The 15,146-nt window shown below is 36.7% G+C and overlaps 1 long non-coding RNA gene across 1 annotated transcript in view; it reads left to right on the plus strand.

Moving 5' to 3' along the window:
• Positions 1–15,146, plus strand: part of LOC103791511 (uncharacterized) — a 112,627-nt gene that overhangs the window by 58,707 nt on the left and 38,774 nt on the right. The window contains exon 4 of the long non-coding RNA XR_004740112.2: positions 5,840–5,907. This is a non-coding gene — a long non-coding RNA (uncharacterized LOC103791511). The remainder of the gene's footprint in view (positions 1–5,839; positions 5,908–15,146) is intronic.

Raw genomic sequence — 15,146 nt, forward strand, 5'->3', positions numbered from 1 at the left:
CAGAGCTATTATCTTGCCATTGCACTCTCAGTCTGGGTGACAGGGTGAGACCCTGTCTCAAAAAAAAGAATAAAGTAAAATGAAGTCCAAGAGTAACTTGAACGTTTTTTAGAAACAGCAAATTCTAATCAAACTTCAACTACTTTGAACATAAATTTTGCTTCGTGGGTATGGCCCATGAGTGCAATGCTCAATAAAAATGCTCACAGTGGCCAGGTGTGGTGGCTCATGCCTGTAATCCCAGCACTTTGGGAGGCCGAGGTGGGTGGATCGTTTGAGGTCAGGAGTTTGAGACCAGTCTGGCCAACATGATGAAACCCTATCTCTACCGAAAATACAAAAATTAGCCAGCTGTGGTGGTGTGTGCCTGTAAGTCTACCTACATGGGAGGCTGAGGCAGGAAAATCACTTGAACCTGGGAAGTGGAGGTTGCAATGAGCCAAGATCACACCACTGCACTCCTGCCTGGGGGACAGAGCAAGATCCTATCTCAAAAAAAAAAAAACAAGAAAAAACAAAAAAATGCTCACAGCCATCAACCCAATCATACTTTTTGCTCCATCCAACTCTGTACCCTAAAATTAAGTCATTAAGCCATTCAAATTAAACCATTTCAGGCACAATATTTTTTAGTTGCAATGTTAGAATAGATGAATTCAAGTAAAGTTTTTGGTTGAATTACTAAGTATTTTAAGTTTTCACGTCAAATCTTGTAAAAATTACTTTTCTTTATCTGTGTGATTTAGTTACATTGTGAGTTCAAAGTAAAATGCCCTTTTTTATCTTCATGAGCTTAAATTGACCTCAAATTAACCTTTATTATTATGACTTTTATTATTTTTTATGCTCCTAAAATTACAGAAAATGTTTGAGTATTTATCACTTTCAGGATGCTGAATGAGATCCTGATCATCTGAGAGAGTTATGTGCCTTGTGTAAACAAGCATGTCTTCTCCTAGAGAGATTATCACAACTCACTATAGCAGCAGTTCTGCACAGTTGTACGTAAGATTACTGAGGAGCGTATTAAGAATTCAGATTGCCAGGCCTCTTCCCCTGTGATTCAGATTCAGTAGGTCAGGAGTGGTGTTCAGGAATCTTTATTTTTCTGTCATCCTTGCCATTCTGATGTAAAAGGCTGGGCTAAAGCTTGCACCAAGAACACTGCTAGAGGTCAAAGTCTAAAATAGATTTAGTGAAATACTAATAGTAAAACATAAATATTTCTTTCCCTTCTTTCCTGCTCTCTTTTCATGATTTTTTACTATCCTAAACTTAATGTATCACTTTCCCCATTGTCTTGTTTGCTCTCAAATCCACAACTAAGCTATATGTCTGGTATCTTCCTAACAGCCTATGCTTTTCATGTGGAAAATATTACTTTATTCATTGTATAATCCTCTGGTAAAGTTTGTGCAGACACAACTGGTAGTCTTTATGACTACAGATGGGGCTTTGTATGTTGTGTTTTTCTTCTGAATATTTTCTCTCCGTTTTTCTGCCTGAGTAAGAAAGTGATAAGGAATTTATAACCTTATTAATAACCCTGCTTCGTAAAGAGCCAGTTTCCAAAATGATTATGATTTTTCAGCAGAATGATATTGTTATTATTGTAAGGCTCTTTGGTTTCATGGACATACCCTCTTGGCTTTTCCTTCTGGGTGTCTTTTTGGGAGCTGTAGTTTTCTGTTTCCTCTTTAGTGCAAGCATGATTAAAATTAAATATTCATTGTGTATTGCACAAATAGTAATTCAGTGTCTATTAAATGCCAAGCACTTTCCTAGGCCTTTGGGATACCACTGTGAGTGAAATGAAACTGCTCTATGTCCTCAGGGAGGCTTCAGTCTAAATTACGGCCTGAAATATTTGGTAGTGTTATGAGGTGGCTCAGGTTGCTAAAGTGAACTAAAGTTGACAGAAACAGTGACACGTGGTTGCTGAAGATTTGTAGAACTGAATGTGCCTTTAAAGATTATTTATTTTAGTCTTCTGAGTTTAATGCCTACAAAACTGAGATTACCGGAGGTCAAGAGGCTTTTGCTAAAATGTAGGTAGGTAGTGAAACAGATCTTGAATTGAGCTCTGATAAAAATGCTGGAATTTTAGGTCTGGGCCTTGGAGATCATCTATTCAACTCCTCATTTTTAGATTAAGGGTACTGATCCAGATCCCAAAGCTATGCGGCTGCTTTGTGGCTCAGTCACAATCTGTAGCTGAGTGTTCTTTATGACAAGCAGAATCCTTGAAATAAGATCTTGGTGTTAACTATGAGTTCAGAAGTTTTCCATCTACATCTTCCTGCCTGTCTCATGGACAGAGTATTTGGCTGAAATTGCTAATTACTTTTTAAAATAAACTTTAGATTTTAGAATGGTCATAGATTTATAGAAAAATTGGGACAGTAGTACTGAGAGTTCCCATATACTCCACACACAATTTCCCCTATTATTAACATTTTATATTTATTTGGCCTATTAGTCAAAATTAATGAACCAATTATGACATGTTATTATTAACTAAAGTCTATACCTTGGTTAGATTTTCCTGGTTTTAACCTTATGTCCTTTATCTGTTCTAGGAACCCTCTAGGACACCATATTACATTTAATCATAATGTTTTCTTAAAATCTTCTTGGCTGTGACAGGTTTTCAGACTTTTCTTGTTTTGAAGACTTTGACATTTTTGAAAAGTACTGGTCAGGTATTTTGTGGCATGTGCCTCAGTTGGGTTTGTTCTGATGTTTCTCTCACTATTAGTCTGTGGGTATGGGTTTTGGGAAAGAAGACCACAGAGGTAAAGAGCCCTTCTCATCACATCATATTAAGGATACATATTATTAACATGACCTATCACTGTTAATTAGTTGGCTAGGGTAGTATTTGTCAGGTTTCTTCACTGTAAAGTTAAGCTTTTCTTCACCTTTCGGTATTGTATTATTTGCAAGACAGACACCATGTATACTCTACACTTAAAGAGTGAGGAATTATGTACCATGTCTTGAGGGTGGAGTATTTACATATGTTATTTGAAATGTTTTCTCAAAATTTATTCTTCCATTTATTTATTTATTCAATAAGTTTTAATAATTTATATCAGTATGGTATTATAATTCAATAGTACTTAATTTTGTTGCTCAAATTGTTCCAGCTTTGGCCACTAAGCTCTTTCATTTGGCTCCTGTGTCCCTCTGACACAGTCCCGTTAGTGTGTGTGTATGTGAGTGTGTGTGTGTAAAACATTTTACATTCCAGAACTGCAAGATGCTCCAGGTTCATTTTATTTATTTCCTAAGTTCTAGGATCAACCATTCCCCCAAGGAGCTTTGGTTCCTTTTATTGGAAACGGTATTAGAAACGAAGATCTGCACACTAGGTATGCTCATCACTGCTGGGATGTCATTGCTTTTAAGCCCTCTCACCTGAAACAGCAAGGAAATATATGCATATATGCTAACCTTTATTAATACACATACCTATGAATATTTCTGTGTATATCCAATCTGTGTCTATATTAAGCTAAATGAAAATTTAAACTAATGTTTTTAATTTTCATCCACTCTTTATGGATCATCTTAGCCTTCTCCCTTTGCTTATCTGTAATTTCTCACTTCAGCAGTGAGAAATCTGGCTTCTACTATTTGCCACCAGTTTGTTTAATGTTTGAATTGCAGTATACATATATAATGGTTTAAACTACTTTATCAACTAGAGTAAAGTGCTTGCATATAGTTCCTTTTGCCTTTAGTGTTACAGACTCCAAAGTTAATTTGGTGAGCAACTTTTTCTTCCACTCCCTTCAGTGAAGTTGTTTAATACATTTGTAATATGATTTGATTATTTTGTCAGAGCCTGCATTCCTTTAAATGATTTTTTAAATTTGCATATATTATAGTTCATTCTTTGTGATCTAAAGTTCCACTGGTTTTGACAATGCATAATATCCTGTGCTTACCATCACAATAGTATCACTACTCTAAAAAAAATTTCCTGGTTTTCGCCTAATAAACTTTCCTCATAGCCCCAAATCCCTGAGAACTATTGATCTATTAATCATTTCTATAGTTTTGCTTTTCCCATAGTGTCATCTAAATGGAATCATGCTGTCTGTAGGCTTTTCAGACTGACTTCTTTTACTTAGCAATATGCGTTAAAGATCCATTCATATCTTTGGGTGGTATTAATTACTTTTTAATCAAATTAGATATTAAAATGTATTTACTTTCACTGTTTGTGGCATTAATTGTGTTGGAATTAGTACAAACTATAATAATAAGTAAAGAACACAATACTAATATAGAAAGCAATTCACTCTGTTGAGAAAGGTTAGGAAAAGTTTCACAAAGAAGGAAGAAAAACTTGGATTAGGCTATTTTATTAGTATTCATTGTAAAGGCAATGCTTTACACACACACACACACACACACACACACATACACAATCTCGCTACCTTAACAGAAAAGGTGCATTTATTTTGGTATATAGATTTCAGTACACATGCACTGTTAGTAAAATTTCATGTTTTTAACTTACTAATATTACTGAAATATTTTTCATGTTTACTGCTCTTCACAATTATAGTCTTGTATATGCTTTAAGCATATTTTTAATTTTTATAAAAATCATACATGCCAACTGTAGCTAATTAAGTAAATACAAAAAAGTATAAAAAAGAAAACATGTATAATCCCATTACTCATCTGTAAGGCAACATTTTAGTGTATCTCCTATCAGACTTTAAATGGTTATATGTTTATTTTATCTAACATTATCATATTCGATTAAGATTTTCACAATTACAAATTTAATGGCCGCATAACAGTAATCATTTGGATATTCCCCTATGCTTATATTTTTTTTTCCGGAGACAAAGTCTCACTCTGTCACCAAGGCTGGAGTGCAATAACGTGATCTCAGCTCACTGAACATCTGCCTCTTTGTTTCAAGTGATCTCTGACCTCAGCCTCTCAAGTAGCTGGGATTATGGGCACATACCACCATGCCTTGCTAATTTTTGTATTTTTGTAGAGATGGGGTTTCACCACGTTGGCCAGGCTAGTCTTGAACTCTTGACCTCAGGTGATCTGCCTGCTTTGGCCTTCTGTAGCATTGGGATTACAGGTGTGAGCCATGGTGTTCAGCCATGCTCATATGTTTCTATTCCACTGTTGTAAATATAATTGTGATAATGCTGTAACAAACATCTTTGTAAATACATTTTCTTCTGTAGTGTTTTTTTGAGATGGAGTCTTGCTCTGTCATGCAGGCTGGAGTGCAGTGGCATGATCTTGACTCACTGCAACCTGTGCCTCCTGGTCAAGTGATTCTCCTGCTTCAGCCTCCAAAGAAGTTGGGATTACAGGTGCCTGCCATCACTCTCAGCTAATTTTTGTATTTTCAGTAGAGACAGCATTGTACCATATTGGCCAGGCTGGTCTCGAACTCCTGAACCCAGGTGATCTGCCTGTCTCAGCCTCCTAAGGAGCTGGGATTATAGGGAATGAGCCACCGTGTCCAGCCTGTAAATAAATTTTCTATATATTTAAATTAATTTTCTCCAGAAAGACTCCTACAAAGTAAAATAAATTCCAAATCCCATATCAGTTGGGGGTAATTTCAGCTGTGACAATAACCCTCAACTGAAAAAGCTTAAACATTAAGAAATCTATTATATCACATAAAAAGAAAACCAAAGTTAGATTCATAGTTGCTTCATTCACTGATAATAATGGTGCAATCAGGAATCCCTTTGTTCTTTTTTAAGCTCTTTCATTCTCAGGATTTTGGTTTTGGTTGCAGGCTTAGACCCTCATTGCTATAATATGGTTGCTGTGGTTTCAGGTATTATGCCATTACCCAGATGCCACCAGGAGAGATGAAGGCAAGACACCAGATACTGACTCATCATGGTGAGGACTTCGAATTTTCTTTCTGCTTGATAAACTTCCTTTAGCCATTTTTTTTAGAGCAGTTCTGCTAGTGAAAAATTCTTCATTTTCCTTACTCTGAGAATGCCTTTATTTCATCTTCATGAAGAAAATTTTAACTAGATATAGAATTATGGATTGATACTTCTTTTATTTCCTCATGAAAAAAATTTGTGCCATTTCCCCATGGTTTCTAATGAGAAATCCTTTGTTATTCTAAGAATTTTTCTAGTATAGGTAAAGAAATATTTTTCTTTGACTGCTTGTAAGATTTTTTTCTTAGTGTTTAATTTTCAAAAATCTGATTATAATGTATTTGAGCCTGGGTTTTTAAATTTTATTTTATTGTGTTAGAGATTTGCTCAACTTCTTGAATCTGCAGTTTATGTCTTTTGTTGAATTTAGGAGGATTTTAGCTATTATTTCTACAAATTTTTTTTCAGCTCTGTACTCTTTCTTCTCTCCTTCTGGAAATCAGATGGCACAAACATTGTATTTTTTGTTATCATTCAGTAGGTTTTTGAGGCTCTGTTCATTTTTTGAAAAATATTTTTTCCCTGTTTTCAGATTGAATAATTTTTATCAATGTACCTTCAAATTCACTGATTTTTAACTCTGTCATACATTTGCTCTTCAGTCAATGAGGCGAGTATTCAATTTCATTCTCAGTATTTTTCAGTTCTAAAATTTCCATTTAGGTCTTCCTGATATCTTCTGTTTCTTTGCTGAGACTTTGTGTTTCTTCATTTGTTTTAAGAGAATTCAAAAACACTCGGTGAAACATTTTAAGATGGCTTTTTCAAAACTTGTCAGATAATTTCAACATCTGTGTTTTCTCAGTGTAGGTGTCTTTTGATTGCTTTTTCTCATTCAAATTGAGATTTTCATGGTTTTTGCCATAATGGGTAATTTTATATTGTATCCTGAGCATTATGAATACTAAGTATAAGACTCTGGTTTCTATTTAAATCTTCTATTTTCGCAATAATTCAACCTGTTTATATAAAGAATATACATCTTAGCCTACTTTTGTGGGCTGTAATTCAAATTCAATTTAGATTTTAAAGCCTTTGCAGTGTTATTCTGGTCTGCCCTAGTTGTGTGCTTCCCAGAGACCAACTTGAATTCTGGGCAGTGTTTCAGAAGAGTGTTCAATTTTCAAACCTTTTGCTATGTTGTTTCTGGGGTTACATGCATAGGCTTCTAAGAAGTCTTCTCAAGATTTCAATAGCTCCTTTCTTTCTTTGGAAGGAGGAGTAACACCATTTCATTATTGTATGGCAGAGGTAGAAGATAAGGCTCTGTCCACAGTCTCCAGGCTGCAGCATGTGGTGAGGAAGGAAAGGTGTAAGGTTGCTTTTCTCTTGGTGTTCACCTGGAATAGGGCAGGTATGGTTGAAATGTTTATGTCCTGCTGGGCTTCCTTTTTCCTTCATCCTTTGGATAGGGCTTTTTGTCCTTTTGGGATTTGTGTATGTGTGTGCATGCATGTGTGTGTGTGTGTTCTTGCTGGTGTTTTAGGTTGTGTTCCTTTCCAAGACTAGGATATACAGGAGGCAAACAAAACAGAACAAAACAAACGGAGATTTATACCCATGCCATTCTTCAAGTCCTGGGGTCCCTAACCAGTCTGCTTTCTTTTCTCCAGTTTTGTCTTCTTTCACTTATGTTATGAATATTGCCCAGGGCTGGTTTGTTTTGTGAGTAGTGGGAGGAATAGGATGAATGAAATGTGTTTACTTTATCTTGTTCAAACTGAAAGCTCAGGACTTTGGATTCTCTGGGCAATGGGATACATTTGGATGTTTCTGAGTAAGGGAGGGAGATCATCTGAGTTGTTACATTTTAGAAATGATATGCTGCTTGTTGTTTAGGGAACTTGCTGGTGCAGTGGTACATGTGGAGAGGATGGTGCATTGGACTGGAGAGTAGAGAAATATGAGGGATTTGCAGAATTTTTACAGAATTTGCTGATAAGAGAAAGAGGAACCAGTTTTTCCAAGTTTTTGGCTTGAGAAACTCAGGGAATGATTGTATCATTTACTAAGATAAGGAATTCCAGGGTAGAAGCAGAGTTGGGATTAGACATGGAACTCAAGAGTCCAAATTTTAGATGTGTCCAGCTCAAGATGCTTGCTAGGTACCCAAATAGAGATGATGAGTAGGCAGTTGGCTATTCAAGTCAAGAGTTCAAGGGAGAGTCAGGGATACTTATATATACATTTGTAAGCCATGAGTCAGAAGATGATACTTAAAACCAAAAGAATGGTTAGATTACTTAGGAGTGAGTGTAAACACAGAGGAGAAAAGGTCTAAAACACTGAGCTCTGTGTCTCCCTAACATAGTATCTGCATTGACACCTCAGTGGAATTTGTTGTAGCTCACTTTTTCCTTGTTCTAAAATATCCTTTTCTCCTCATTTCATTGACATCACCTGCTCTCTAGGTTTTTCTCCAGTTTTTTAGGATGTCCCTTCTCCTCTTTATTGACAGGTCTTCTCCCTGCCTTCCTGACGTATCCCTTAAAAATTGTTTTATTTGGCCGGGCACGGTGGCTCAAGCCTGTAATCCCAGCACTTTGGGAGGCCGAGGCGGGTGGATCACGAGGTAAAGAGATCGAGACCATCTTGGTCAATATGGTGAAACTCCGTCTCTACTAAAAATACAAAAAATTAGCTGGGCATGGTGGCGCGTGCCTGTAATCCCAGCTATTCAGGAGGCGGAGGCAGGAGAATTGCCTGAAGCCAAGAGGCGGAGGTTGCGGTGAGCCGAGATTGCGCCGTTGCACTCCAGCCTGGGTAACAAGAGCGAAACTCTGTCTCAAAAAAAAAAAAAAAAAAAAAAAAAAATTGTTTTATTTGAGGCTGGGTGCAGTGGCTCATGCCTGTAATTCCAGCACTTTGGGAGACTGAGGTAGGCAGATAACAGGGTCAGGAGTTCGAGATTAGCCTGGCCAACATGGTGAAACCCAGTCTTTACTAAGAATACAAAAATTAGCCGAGCATGGTGGTGTGTGCCAGTTATCTCAGCTACCTGGGAGGCTGACGCAGGAGAATTGCTTGAACCCAGGAGGCAGAGATTACAGTGAACCAGGATCACACCACTGCATTCCAGCTTGGGTGACAGAGTAAGACTTCATCTTGGAAAAAAAAGTTTATTTTGTTTTGTTTTGCTTTTTCTCCTCTAGATTGTAGTCTCTAAATGCCATTTTCCACTGGGGCTTGCCAAAATGGCTAATTCCAGGTCTGAGGCAGGAAATATATATAATACAAACCAGGTTTATCTTTCATGCTAATAGATAGGAAAGCTACTGATGACCACTTGGGTTATGTCAAAGCGACACAGCGTCCAGCTGGAAAGAACTCTCACTGGACATATTTGGAACAAATTGAACATCAAAAATAATAATAATTACAATAGATTAAAACACATCGGGTATATTAAAATCTATGTGCTGATGATAGTACCAAAAAAAGGTCATCTTTCAGGGATGCTAGGAAATCGACTCATTCTGAAAACTGGTAAATAAAAGGGAAGAGTCATATTTATTTTGTCTTTTATATAAGAACTGTACCTCTGGGTACTTAAAGATTTAATGTGGTAAAATTCTTTTTGTAGAAAAATTCCAGCTAATAAATGTGGAGGGAATAATAGAATAGCACCATTTGGCAAACCCTAATGAAATAATGGATTCAGGCAATGATAATAAATGGCTGATTAAAGATCAAGTTGACTATATCTGAATTCACTGACTAATTTAATTCCATAAAAAAAGGCAACAAGACATTATGTGTCTTTTGATAGGCACTAGCCACATGTGGCTATTGAGCATCTGAAATGTCGGTAATCGAACTCATGTGCTATAAGTGTAAAATAAACACTAGATTTTTAAGACTTGATTTGAAAAAAGTAAAATGTCCCATTAATGTTTTAAAATATTGATTAAATGTCAAAATGTTAAAATTTGGATATATTGCGATAAATAAAATATGTAATTAAAATTATTTTCACCCATTTTGTTTTATCTTTTTAAGATGTGTCTTTTAGAAAATTTAAAATTACATACATGGCTTGAATTATATTTCTGATTTGTTCACAGTGAAATTTTCAGTGGCCATTACAGAGCCTGACACAGTTGCATAAATAAATGAAGTTGCTAATAGTTAAAAATATTTAATTATTTATGTGATTTCATCTGCTAGAAACTCAGCTCCAAATTGGGAGAAGCAGCGGGGAATGAGAGTGGTGGAAAATGTATCAGATTATAGCGCGATTTTAGAGAAAAGCAGGGAATATGTGCCTGTAGATGTTCTGAAGTGGGAGCCTGAAGACTATAAAAATGCTTGTGTATTGTATTGGTTCGTTCTCACACTGCTGTAAAAAACTTCCTGAGACTGGGTAATTTATGAAGAAAAGAGATTTAATTAACTCACAGTACTACAGACCTAATCAGAAGCATAAATGGGAGGCCTCAGGAATTATAATCATGGATGAAGGTGAAGGGGAAGCAGGCGTATCTTACCATGGCAGAGCAGGAGAGAGAAAGAGAGAGAGAAAAGGGGGAAATGGACACTTTCAAACCGTCCGATCTTGCGAGAACACACTCACTATCATAAGAACAGCAAAGGGGAAATCTGCCCCCAGGATCAAAATAGAACAAAACAGGCTAGGAGATTCATAGCTATGCCATTCTTCACGTCCCAATGGGTTCCTCCACTCACATGTGGGGATTACAATTTAACATGAGATTTGGGTGGGGCACATGAGCCAAATCATATCATGTATAAACCAGGTCTGTCCCAACTCTCTTTCCCCACCTTCACTTTAGTTTATCTCTCTACCTTTCTTAGGTTTCTCACTTTTTCTTCACATCCTGTAATCTTCTGTGGGTTTTGTTGTTTGTTTTCTTTTCTAGTTTAAAAATCTATTGAGCCACTGACTAAGAATAAAGCATATAGCTTGAAATAAAAAGAAGCCTTACAAGTAAAAGAGGTCGTGGAATTTTAGGCAATTTTTCTTAACCTATCCCTCTTTGTTTTAGTTTATTCTGGCTGCTGTAAAAAGCTATCATGGATGGGGTGGCATATAAGCAACAGACATTTAGTTCTCACAATTCTAGAGTCTGGGAAATCCTAGATCAAAGTGCTAACAGAGTCCATGTCTGGAGAGCACCCACTTCCTTATTTATAGACAACCATCTTCTCACTGTGTTCTCGCATGGTAGAAGGAGCAGAGGAGCTCTCTGGAGTCTCTTTTTAAGAGCACAACTCCATTTATGAAGACTCTGCCCTCATGACCTAATCATTTCCCAAAGGTCCCACTGTCTAATCACATTGGGAGTTAGGATTTCAACTTAGGAATTCGAGAGGGACACATTCAGTCTATAGCACTCTCCTTACCCTAAATTAAAAGGTTGGCCATTATGTTTTTTCCTGGTGCTCATTTTTTCATTACTGCTGTAATTGGCCAGAGTAGGTTGTGTGTGCATTTAATGACACTATCTACCTTTTCATACATATATGTAATCTAAAGCCTATTAAAAGACTTTAACCTCCAATACTTGAAAACCTCCCTTTATTTATTGATAATATGAGAAATATATGATATCATGATTGTAGCATTAAACATATTTTAGCTGATTAAAAAATAGATATAAGTAATACTCTCAGGGGCATGGAGGTGGAAGCCACAAAATGGTTTGAGAAAGAAGCCAAAAGGTGAGGAATGCGTGGGTGAATCATCTATCACCGAACTTGCACATTCTCACATTCAGTAAATATTAATCCACCTCTTATGAGTCTTTCATGGTGTGACTTTATTAATTAATTGAAAAATTTAGAATATATAACATAGAATATAGCTTTTCACATATAAATATGAAATCATATTACAAAAAATTTTGCAATATCCATTCTTTCAGCCTCATTTCAAACTTAGAACTTCCCCTTTCCTTTCTTACATGGTAATTCTCCCAAGCTTTGCTAGAAAACCAGCTGGATAATTAGTTGACCCTCAAATGTTGATGAGTATATTACATATTCAGGAAACTAATTTTTATTTTAGCAGGAGCCTTTAAACACAGTTGTTTTTTTCTGAAACAACACATTAATACCAAATTATTATTGGTGAGAGAGGTATTTTTGGACTGCTTTAAATTTTGCCCACATTATTTAAAGGCACTGGTGTTTGGACTGTTCCATGTTTACTGCCCCAGGCCTGACTTTATCTGATTAGGCCAGGTTCGTATGCAAGAAAACAACTATGTCTGCATAAAGAAAATGGAACCTTGAGTCTAAATGTTATAATGAGTTCTGTCACAGAAACTATGTGTGAGTAGAATATTCTGGTTCTGAGATCTGATAGTCTGGATTTGAATCTGGGACACATTACTTTTTGTGTGACAATGAGCAAATTACTTGTCTCTTCTATAAAACCGATAAACTGTTAACATCAGTCTCAAAAGATTATTGTTGAAATTCAATGAATTAACACCTATCAAGTGTTTAGGATAGTTCCTGGCCTTTGGTAAGTGTTTATTTAGTATCAGTTGTTATTATATGAGAGATACCAATAGGATATGTCTGGATTTCTTATGTGGAGAGGCTCAGGTCTAATTCATTTATTTGTTCCTGCCACATTACAGTCAATTTAGAAGCAGTTTAAAACTTGACTCACATCAGGTATTATTCACACTATAAATGTTGGTTAGACATTTAGTTATAGTTTTCTAAATTATGCTTATGAAATTGAAACACTGGATAGGGTATCTGGGTTATGATAATATAATGGTATTATAAATGGTTGAAATATATATTTTGGTATGAATTTCCCAGTGAATTTTAGAACTAAAGGTGTGAAATCACATTACATGAAAAAAAGCAGCCATCAATATTTCTGAAATAAAAATGATTATGAATAAATTAAAATAAAACATTGGGAACAATTATCTTTTTATGTTCGTCAAAATATTTAGTATTGTTCCACCTTCTTTAGTTTCTTGCCTCATACATAGCTGGGTTACTAGATAAGAATTTAATTACATGAGTCAGGACTCTTGGTTGCCAGAAACCAAAACACCAGTCAAAATGGCTTAATTCAAAGATAAATGATTTATTTATTCATGCAACTCAAAAATCCAAGGGACTGGCTCTAGGTATGGTTGTTGCAATCTTTCAATTCTTCTTTCCTCTATACAGAATTCATACTGAAGTATATTCTCCTCAGGTTACGATTATAGCATGTTTAGGCTTATGTTCTCATGCCTAAAAAATCATAGCTAAAAGTTCTTCTGAAAGTTCACTGAAATGATTTACTTTCAGCAGACTGACTTACCTCACATACCTGTTTTTGAAAATTCACTATGGCCGGTGGGTGGATTATGCTGATTTCAGTCCTAGGGTGTTTTGTGTTTGGAGTAGGAGAGGGTGAGTTGGTGGGGATAGTGCAGAGGGGTGTTTTTCCAAGGTAAAATCAGGGCCTTGGTATCAGAAAAGGTAGTACTGGTCAGGCAGAACCAATAGAGTCTTCTATCACTAGGAGGTGGTAGATCCCTGGCACTTTTTCCATCATTGTTTTCTTCTGCATCCTTGGAAGACATCCTAAATTGATCATGATATTCTTTACAAATCAGCAGACTTACCCTTGGAATCATTTTCAAGATGATACTCCAAGCATATCTAACCTGTGTATATAAACTGACACTCTCATTGAAATCTGTTTGCCAGACCTAGTTTAGAAAAAGAAATGATCCAGGCTGTAAGTCTTAATATTTGATTTAATGGGTTTGTATTGCTTGCTGCCTTAGGTTGGGTTTCCTAGACAAGATCCTGAAAGGAAGATTTGCATGCAGGATGTTTATTGGGAGTCATCTTGGGAAGCAGGATTGGAATAAGGAATCCCATTGAAAGAGCCAGAACTGGGCTTGCCCTTTCGAGTTGTCTCAAACTGAGGCAGGGGGCCAAGGCTTTTATCCATGTTGACCACCTTTGGGTGCAGGCTGTCATCAGGGAGGGGGTAGAATCTTGGGAGAGGCAACTGTCCTTGTCTCAGGGCAATCCCAGATGGAGGGACACACTGTGAGCCACTAGCAGCCAATACCGCAGGCAGTTGGGATTCTAAGCACAGCTGACTAGTAGAGATGAATGGGACTAGTTACATGGATTTGAGAATAATTATAAATTAAGATATTTAGTGTTTTAATGAAGATATTATTTACCTCAATAATCACTGACTTTTTGTTTTATTTTCCTTTAACACAATTCATTGAATATTATTTGTAATCAGGCAATTTGAATAGAGATGACTTTGTCAGCAAATCCTCTGAAGTATGTTCCCACAAATGGTAATGTTAGATATTATGTAGGCACCTATCTTCCTTTGAGGAATTAAAAGTTATCAATCTCTTGTAAAAAGATTGTTTAAGACTGAATAGACAATGTGTACAAGTACTGTAATATTGGGGTTCAGGGTGCCCTCAGCTCCCCTGAGAGGATGTTTCTCCAGGTTCCTGGCCTCCTACTCTCTCAAGAATGAGAGAGGGGACCACGGCGCAATGCACGGGAAATGCTGGACTCAAAAGTGTTTGTACAAAGTGATTTTATTTAAAGAGAGAGAAACAAGAGAAAGAGAAAGAAACCGCTAACTCTCATACTGAGTGAGAGAATCCAGAAAGATGAAATTAGGAGAGGAAAGCAGCTTCCACACTGAGTGGAAAGGAAGAGAGAGAAAGATGGATTTTAGGAGGGGAAGACAGGCTTCCACAAGAGAGTGTTTGAAGGGGACTCCAGAGGGAAAATCCAGGATAGAGAAAAATAGCTACTATGAAGGGAGTGTTCGTGGAAGGGGATCCAAACATGGAGTCCGAAGGGGTGTGAAAGAAGGGGACTTTTAACCTGGTAGGAACCCCCACCTTCTCTAAGACCCAGGCCAATGAAAGGAGTTCCTTCCGCTAGAGTGATTGACTCTTAGTTTCTTCCTGTGAAATTTAAACATAAACCGTTAAATCTCCTGGATGGAGAGAGATGGGAGGGGGGCATGGCGCTAGGAAGTTCTTGTGCTTAAAACTACACTCCTTTGTGGACCCTGGAAAGAGAACACCTTCCCTCAGTAATACATAATAATATTCAAGGTAATCAGAATTACTGGGTGAGAAGGAGAGAATCAGGCATTTTTGACAAGAAAGCAGTAAAATTTTATGCAAGAAAAGATAAGAACAATAACAA

The sequence above is a fragment of the Callithrix jacchus genome, chromosome 2 (genome assembly GCF_049354715.1).
Source record: "Callithrix jacchus isolate 240 chromosome 2, calJac240_pri, whole genome shotgun sequence".
In the NCBI taxonomy this organism is placed as follows: domain Eukaryota; kingdom Metazoa; phylum Chordata; class Mammalia; order Primates; family Cebidae; genus Callithrix; species Callithrix jacchus.